This window comes from Xiphophorus maculatus, chromosome 8, assembly GCF_002775205.1.
Source record: "Xiphophorus maculatus strain JP 163 A chromosome 8, X_maculatus-5.0-male, whole genome shotgun sequence".
Taxonomy (NCBI): domain Eukaryota; kingdom Metazoa; phylum Chordata; class Actinopteri; order Cyprinodontiformes; family Poeciliidae; genus Xiphophorus; species Xiphophorus maculatus.
The window spans coordinates 16,370,217-16,379,507 of NC_036450.1; the positions used below are offsets into that span (position 1 = coordinate 16,370,217).

The 9,291-nt window shown below is 36.3% G+C and overlaps 1 protein-coding gene across 1 annotated transcript in view; it reads right to left on the reverse strand.

The window, feature by feature from the left end:
- Positions 1-6,469, reverse strand: part of brinp1 (BMP/retinoic acid inducible neural specific 1) — a 119,942-nt gene extending 113,473 nt beyond the window's left edge. Inside the window, exon 1 of the mRNA XM_005810052.2 lies at positions 6,099-6,469. The gene's annotated coding sequence lies outside the window, so the exon portion shown is untranslated. The remainder of the gene's footprint in view (positions 1-6,098) is intronic.
- Between the last annotated feature and the right edge of the window lie 2,822 nt (positions 6,470-9,291).

A 9,291-nucleotide genomic window follows, 5' to 3' on the forward strand; every position in this document is an offset into this window, starting at 1 on the left:
AAGCAGTAGCTTTGTCCTGGTCTGCAGAAAAAAAAATCTACACTTTCTTTTTTTTCACTGCTAATGTTTGTCCCTTTTGTAACTGTATAGGTAACTTGTATCTGAGAGCACACAAGCAACATGTACACCCACAGACTGACTTAAAGATTTAGCTGGATGTTCTTTCATTGCTATAAATTAACGCCTATAAATAAATTTACAACTACACTCATCCAAAATGATCTAAAAAGCCAAGGAAAACATTTTGGGGGGATGAATGTGTCCTTGCCACCACATTGAAGCTTCTTCTGGAATCTGCAATATTATTTCGACTCCAGTTTGAATCTGATTAGTCGTTTGCAGCTTTGCCGATTGCTACTGCCCTAAACAGCAATATAGGTCACTAATGTTGGGAGCCCCTGGCATTGACCAACAGTCCTCTGAGTCACCCGCATCACATCGGCCATGGGTCAGTTTATGCCTCCAAACTTGCTAAAAAATAACTTCTAAGCTGCTTAATATTTCAAAATTGGAGCATACTGTATGTGATAAAAATAGCCCACTTCACATTTTCATCCAAGCGGCATATAATAAATCCCAGATGATCTGAAATACTACAGAAAAAGTGGCTTCATTATTAAGAAATAATTAGGGGCACCAAATATGTTCCAGTAGCAAGTACTCCACACTTCTTAGTCATCATAGGGAAACCTGGAAAGAGTAATACTTTCTCTGCAAGAGTCCTAATTAAAAATTTTCAGCCAGATTATCTTCCCATGATTTTTCACATTTTAAAGATGCCAGTTTCTGTAAAGACTGTTAAGTGAAAATAAAAAAAATAATTTAAAAAAAACTCTTCTTGACTTGTAAAAATGAGAGGAAAATTTGACAATTGTACTAATGAGTTGATTATGACCCCACTCCATGTTATACTGGAGTCTTAACAACTTTGTTGGATCAATACATTTACGGAGGGGAAATTAGTTGTTCTGCAGGACTTATAAATTTCTGTATTTTCTTTGTATGAGTTCACTGTCTGTGGCATTTTAAAGAAAGTACTACTTGTTTACCTGACAGCTAGAAAATCAAGACAAGTTCAGATTGTCTCTACTGAATATTAGAAAGTGAAACTTAACTTTTGACATGCTGTTCTATTATGTAAATAAAAACTTAAAAATATGCATTACTCGTTTAAATTATTTCATTGTCTTCTTAAAATATCTGTCACATTTAATATCAGAAGCCTTTGAGGTTTAATTAAAAATAATTTTCAATCTAAAGCTGCTACGGGTGTCAGTTTTCACTGAAGAAAATGCTTTTATATTAAAATTTAGCATTTCCATTTCCCACATTTTCCTTCAGTGTCCAGTCAAATAATTTGTATTACTAGTCATAGATTCAGTCTTGAGTTTGTTGCTAAACAAATGCAGCTTATGCCACTTTTTAATGCGTTTTTTTTTTTGTTAGTTTGGTTTTTTTCTAGTTACATCTGGAATCAGTGACTTTCACAGAGAAGAGGAAAACTGAGACTGCTGGTAATTCTCTCTGCCTCATTACCATAGACCCTCTCTCACATTATAAAGTCCAGTCAACTGATACATTGTTAATATTAGGATAATAATAAATGCACCTTTAGCAACATCCTAATTATGTACTTGTCAAATATTAATATATTGCTAGAGAGCTCTTAAAAAAATACAAAGATAACATTTTTGTTGGCACAGTTTTGTTGAAACATGCAGGTTACACACATCAAGGAAAAAGCTTTAAACAAGTATTAAATATACTTATTCTGTACTAGAAAGAAAATCTGACTTTAAAAACGTTAAATATCAAAGTTGAACTTCACTGACAATAGTGAAGAGATTTCTTTTTTTGTACGCAGTATGTCAAAAGCAATTTGTATAAGAGTGGATAAACATTTTTATTGCTTTAGTAAGGACGAGAACCAAAGAAGAGGAAAACAAGATACAGTCCTGTCTATAATTGTCCACCAGGGCAAACCCCAGAACATCAAGACATCATACTCCCTGTTGTAAAGCGAGGTGAAATTATTCCAATAAGTGCATAACTAGTGCTGTCACTAAGCCAGCAAAACCAAGGAGGTGTCAGGCAAGATAAATGACTGTAGTTACTTCTGTGTTGTGAGCGTTATCATATTTGAGCACTAATGACTTGAGTTTCCTGGCAGTACATAATAGGTCCGGGAGGCAGAGGCTCAGTTTAGTGTCAGTTTTCAGTCCAGTGTCTCCATACCTGGCAAGTATCAAGAGTTGGGTAAAGATATGTGAGCGTGTTTCCCTAATGTAAGTCTCCCAAAAGCACAAAGGATTCAAATACAAGAAAGACCTTGTGAGTTTTTTTTTTTGTTTTTTTTAATAAATCACCCACTGATACATTTTTAGCAAAGTAATCATGCTGGAGCAGTCAGCCTTCTGTGTGAAGCACAGGTGTGCACAAATCTTAAGAAGGCATACTTACCAACGACTACCTTAGCATATTTTATAGCATTTTCTTCTGACTTTTCAGTACTTCTTTTCTGTCAGACTTTTAGACATAACAATTTAAATATATTGTCTAAAAATGAACATGCATGCCAGTCAGAATAAGGAGATTTGTTTAGCTCCAACTGCTTGGATTGGTTCATTCACAAATATTCAAACTGAAAGCAGCTGGTGTAAATGAAAAATAGGACATGGTGAAGAACTAGAGATATTAAATTTTCAAGCTGCTGATATTATACAGTTATAATTGTTGTGATTTTTGAGTCTGTTTTAAGTATGCATGAAGCTTCACACATACTTTGGCTTTGCAAAGCACTTAATTGGCTTATTCCTTAATAACAAAAACATGGCTGCCTTTTAAAAAATGAATATTACTTCACAGTTCTATTCAAATGAGGATTTTCTTTGGGACCTGCAACGAAAAATAAACCACAGACTTTCCTTGAAATTTGCCAAATTATCCTTAACATGGGTAAAATCTTGTATTGACCAAAAATTTAATTATTCACTTGTACTCATTTTATAAAGGCTTTAATTAAGAGCCTTGAGATAAGAACATTTTTTATTAACAATACAAAGCACTGTTTGACCCATGTGGTCTCATACAGCTGTCAGCTGTAGCACAGGTGAAATGGTATCCAAAGGAGGTCAACTAAATCAGTTGCCTTTCTAAAATATTATGGACATGCCGCTATTAGAGAGTTTATGTCAGGTGTCATAGTTTGTTTCTAATAAAAAACAGATATCTTTCCAAAACGCTTGGGGAGTAGCCTGCTGGCCGCCACAGCTGCATCCGGCACCCAATGAAAAACAGCGACGCACCAACACAAGAATACTAAGATAGACGGAGAGACACAGAAAGAGGTTGACATCGGTGCTAGACATGTCTTGTTACCAAACTATTTTAAAGTTTGTTTACGCTGTTGTTTGAAAAAAAAAATTAAGATTGAAAAGACAGCATGTGCAGAATATTTACCATGACTTTCAAAGGAATAAAACCTCCTTGAACTTTTACATACTTTACCATTACATAACCACAAATATCAGTGAATATTGGGGAAAATCTCTGTGATACATTAATACATAGTACTGCATGTTTGTTAAATGGAACAAAAACTGTACACACTTTATTTATTTTATATTACAAGTAAACATTTTGAAAGCATAGAATATATTTGTAACAAGCCATAGACATTACAGTTTTAAACTCCCCTTAGCAACAACAGCAGCAAGTAAGACTAAATTGTAGAGCCTCTGTATACAACAGTTTTCAAGTCTACAGATTCTTAAGTAGAACTTAAGTCTGGACTTTGATGAGATCAGAACAAATTTATTCTACCCAGGTTTCCTGATGCTGCCACCACAGTGTTTTGTGGTGCTTTTGTTGGAATGTGTAATTCAGGTTGTTCTATGTAAATTCTCTGACACTCTTTAGCATTTTGTATGTAGCCCAAACAGCTCAATGGGTTGTTGGGGCATGACATATTGTTCCAAATGTCTGTTTGGTTCCTACATGACTTGTGACAAAATGTAATCATTGCTGTTGGGTTTCTTTAAACAATTACCTTCTAATTCCCACAATTCCATAAAAGGCCTAATTTGAAACATGACTCGTATTTGTCCTATCAACAGATTATCTCACATGAGCTGTGAGTCTGTGCAGCTCTTGCACTTATACTGAGATTAAATTGAGTCTATGTGGAGTTACAAATAAGTTAACTTTACAAAGTAATTGACTACACTGGATTTAACTTTCAGGTATCAGAGAAAAGGCATCAGAAAATACATTTGTGCCACTCTTTTCAGAATTATATTTGTAAAACATTTAAAACCATGTGTCGTTTTCCTCCCACGTGATGACCACAAGTTACCATGTCTGAGTCTCCAATCACAATCATTGCATGAGAAAAAATGTGGAGAAGATTTTAGTTGTACGATACTTTTGCAATACACTGTAGGTAAAATTCTGCTGTAGTGTAGTTATTTTTCACAGCAACATGGTTTGAAAACATTTTCTCTGTGAAAGAATTTGAAAGAACTACTGCTGCTACATGCTCTCATCTCAGCCTCTGGAAGCATGATCAACATGGGGTCATCTAAAGCCATGACACAAATATAGCTTTAAGCTACTGCTGGCATTTTCATTTTGGAAATGTGATTTAGACAGCTTTCCTTTTGGGAGTGATTACACGTTGCCAGCATTTTACCATTGGAAAGGCCACCAAATTGAATGAAGCATGCTGGATAAGGCAGCTTTTCTTCTGAAATTTCAGCTGCCAGAAGGTTTACTTATTTATTTTTATGTATTTTGCACTGCATATGTGGAAAAGAGGGCAGGACAAGAGAAAATTGACCTGCACTCACAAATATAATTTCAAACACTGGCTTAACATTTTTAGTTAAACTCAAACAAATGCCCCCTGCTTTAAAGTTGCATTTTAGGTCACACTTGCCCATATTAATGCAGCTCTCCTAAGAGAGTATCATTAAGTATCATCCAAAATGTCAGATAGAAATTGCAGCAATTGCAGATAAAGCTTCCGGGCTTATTTCAAACAAAAGCTGGTTCTCTAATTTCATAGAGTTGCTATCAGTATCATCCAGAGTTATCTTGCCCCTGGCCACATAATGACAGACGGTGTAAAAGAGCAGGAGCTCCCCTCGCAGTTAGCGGGCGGAACAGCAATCAGAGCAAGTTGATGGAACGGCAACTTTGCCTCACCGATGACAGGCTCACACGCACAAGGCAACAACAACAAATTCGTGTACGTGCTCTAAAGCTCGGGACAGGCCAGAACTGACAAAGAGGCAGAGATTTTACTTAATTTCAAGCTTTAAACACCAAATAAGATGGAGGTTGCAGATTAATAATAATGACAACATGACTCCCATTGATTTTTTTATACACAAGATGTTAGCCTTAGGTGATGGAGAGCGCAGTTTCTTGAGTGAAGTGATCAGCAAAAGCCACTATAGAGTGCATTCGGGATATGATTGCACAGAAACGGTGTTGCCGACTGCTCGGTGATCCGCAGGCCCGATCAAACACCTCCATTCACAATGTTACCTTTGTAATTTTTGTCTACTGAAGCGGCATTACATGCAAGCCTTAAATATGAGATCCCTGTTCCATGCCCTTTTATAACGGCGATTTCACAGCATCACCTCCACGAGATGCTGCCCCGCAACATCGCAGTGGAGAGCGCACGTAATTTGTAAGACAAACTCATTTGCATAAGCTTCGGAGATGAGCGCTTTATAAGAGTGTGAGACTTGTCTACGTTTTATTATTTACCCGATGGATATTCGTCGACATTCTGCCCGGGCGGAGCTTGGCAGGACTTGTAGGGCGAATATTTAAAGGTAGCTTCACCAAGAGGGAGACAGAAAAAAAAAAAAAAAAAAAGAGAAAAGAAAATTTCCTCCATCCTGTAAAAGGACACCACCGACCACCCCAGTAACATGCTGACCACGCAACATCGCCATAATTGTGCCACAGTGTAGCCCTGCCTACCCAACCACAACCTCGTGGTCAGACGATGTGCAGAAAATATATGTATAAAAATGACGCCGTCGTGTTATGTGAGAGGTCCAAGTCGGAAGAACCGCACTTACCTAAAACTGACTCTCCCCTCTTTGCTGTATTTGTGCTCCAAGATTTCTTAGTTCTCTAGCCAACAACTTCTGCTGGAGCATATGTATCCAGGGCTCATGCTGGTGGCTCACTCGGTGATGTTGGATTGCGGATGATTTGGCAATCCTTCTCATGCTCAAGAGGAAAAAATCCGTCGTTTCTGCGTGGTCTCTGGCATTGGCGCGCTGAATGTATAAAAGTGCTGAAGTCCGTCGGGAGGGCAAGGGGGAAAAGGGAGCTAGAGTAGTGATATTTATGTCGACGTGTTTGAAACTGTTCTGTTCTCTCTTTTTTTTTTCTCACCGTAGGAGCCGTTTGCGGGCGGAGAGGTGTGGGATGGATATCTAGAGAGGGAGGCTGGGATTCACAGACTGAGGGCGAGAAAGGGGAGGTACAAAGAAGCCAGTATGGTATTGTAGAGGACGGTCATGGCAGACAGTAAGGGGTGGGTCCGGACTCTGTTAGACAGAGGGGCAATGGTTCTGAAGGTTGATGCGTCGTGACTTGTTTTGAGAAAATAGTAAACATTACTAAATAACACGTAATAGATAGTTTAGTCATTTAAAAAATAAGACAATTGTGTGACATTAAAGCTTATGAAACTTAGGAAATTTTCAGTAAATTTGAGGCTTAAATAAAGTAAAAAGTTATCAATCTCTAAAAGAAAAACTCTCAGTACACATAAAAGAAAAAGATAGTCACTAAATATAGTTTCAAAATGTAATTTCTATACTTACAAATACTGTTAAAATTGAGATTTTAGGACATTTCTCAAAAACAAGCAAAAGCGTAGCTGTCCGTGGTGCTGAAATAATCTGTCATTGACATTAAGCTGCTGTGCGCGATTTCAGGACTCAGACTGACATTGAGCTGTCCATTGTGCTGAATTTTCAGTCTGAGATGTTTTTCAGATCCAGCTATATACACACAGTGACCACAGTGTTGAAATCTACTTACCCTGTATGACGTCAATGGTGATATTTAGGTCTATACACCAAAAAGTTTTAACAGCTGAATAAGTGGATATCTCGTTTCCATGGCACTTTCATGAAGATTGTGGTAGTAACACTGCAAAATGTAAAAAATGAAATAAAATTAAAAAAGGAAGAGGCATTAATAATTTTGCAAAACACTATGATTATGAATCAACATAATTATCACTCTGTTTGAATTCCACCAAAATGTTTGATGTAAAATCAATTCAAGTGTAATATTTTGTCATCAATCCACCCTGAAAAAAAGTACAGTTTAAAAGAGACCATATCATTTTAACAAAGCATATCCCACATAAATAACATAATATGGAAATGTAATATGTGTAAACTCCCTCTCCAAGCAGAAGAAACCACCACAAAAGTTACAGACACTATTTCCAAGGTAATCAGAAGTTTGATATATGACTTGTGTCCCTCTGTTTTGGCGATTAGTTTGTGTGCATGTGTGTGTATGTATTAAATAACTAATATCAACCATTATATTGGTTATTTCCAGTATTTAGAGGCAAAACCTAATTATTTATGCAGAAGAAGGCACTTTTACATCATAAATCGATTTTGACATCGTAGCATTCATTCCCAGACAGATGTGCAACTCACTAGCTGTTCAATGGTCCACATGCAGTCAAGTGCTTGACACATCTTGACATACCGATGGCCGGAGAGCATGTTGTGAGCAATATTCCATAGAACTCAATGAGGCCAAATGGATAAATGGTGCCATTACGGTCATTTGCCTGAAAGTGGTGGTGACACGTAGCAAGTTTCTTTTGAAGCCAAGGAAATTAAACGTCACAGGGATCACTGAATTTGCTGCATTTAATAATTCTATTAGTTGTAACTTTTACTATGAAATCATCCTTTTCTTTTGTTGAAATACTGTTCATGTGGATTTTTTCTTTCATGACACATTATTATTATTATTATTATTATCATCATCAATAATATTAATACTAATAATATACATTATTAGTAAACGATCATCAAAAGCCCTTCCTTCCTTAGTTAGGACCAGATAACCTATATTCCTCTAGAAACCAAGGTGCTTGAGGAATAATAATACTAATATTATTAGTATTACTAATACTAATAATATTATTATTATTATTATTATTATTATTATTATTATTATTATTATTATTATTATTATTATTATTATTATTATTATTATTATTATAAAGCAAATAAAGTAATGCAAATCAGAAAATACAGCTTATTTTTGTGTTACTATTGCTGGTACAGCAGCTTAAAGGGTATAAATTTAGTGATATGTAGGTGTTTTGGTCAAGATGACCATGGTGACTCATGGGTGATACTGTTTCACCAGGCATATATTAATAAGAGTAGGCTACTTTATATATTCACATCCTTGAGTGACAATTGTGTGTTGGAGGACGCATGATCCACAGATTTCTCTGGTCTAAAATGTTTTATGTTTTAATGTTTTAGGAGTGGAAAAAAGTAACAAGCTCTCTATCCCCTGTTTTCTAGTCACCAACTATAAGTGAATCACTATGTATGTCTCTGTAGTAGAGAGAAATACTCTCAATCTCCGATGCAACAACTCATTGCATTCTCTTGTTTTGTAGTTCTGGCTGCAAAAGTTGCAGCAAAATGTTGCCTCACTTTTGCACTCTGATAACCCAACCCTTAATTGCAAAATTTTAGTGATTCGAATTGCTAAAATTAGTTTATGTTAATAATATTCTTTTTTTTTAAAAATGTATTCAATTTTATTTTTGTAAACATGAAACCTGAAGCTTTAAGATGGAAAACCACCTATTTAATCTAAATAGCCTGACTTTTAAGAAAACTAAACACCTTCTGCACAGCTACCAACCACATATTATGGGCTCAAGATCTTTCATTCTTTTTGTTTGTGCTTCCTCCTTGTTCGTGATGAAGCAGAACCTGTAGGCAAACACACTTCTTGGACATTCGGCAAGGTGGGAGCTGACGACAAAATGAGCTGTTCTCTTGTTCTGACTCGACATTGCTATCAGACTAATAAATTTGAGGACCGCTTGCCTCAGGCTGTGCCAGCAGACCAGAATCCCTGATATATATGAGACCCTTTTTGGTGAAGTTGTAAAAAGGCTTATATCAAACTGAAGCTCAGTAAAAATTAAGGCCTGTTTTCAACTATATTTTCTCATATCAGGCTGGCATTTGTAATGTC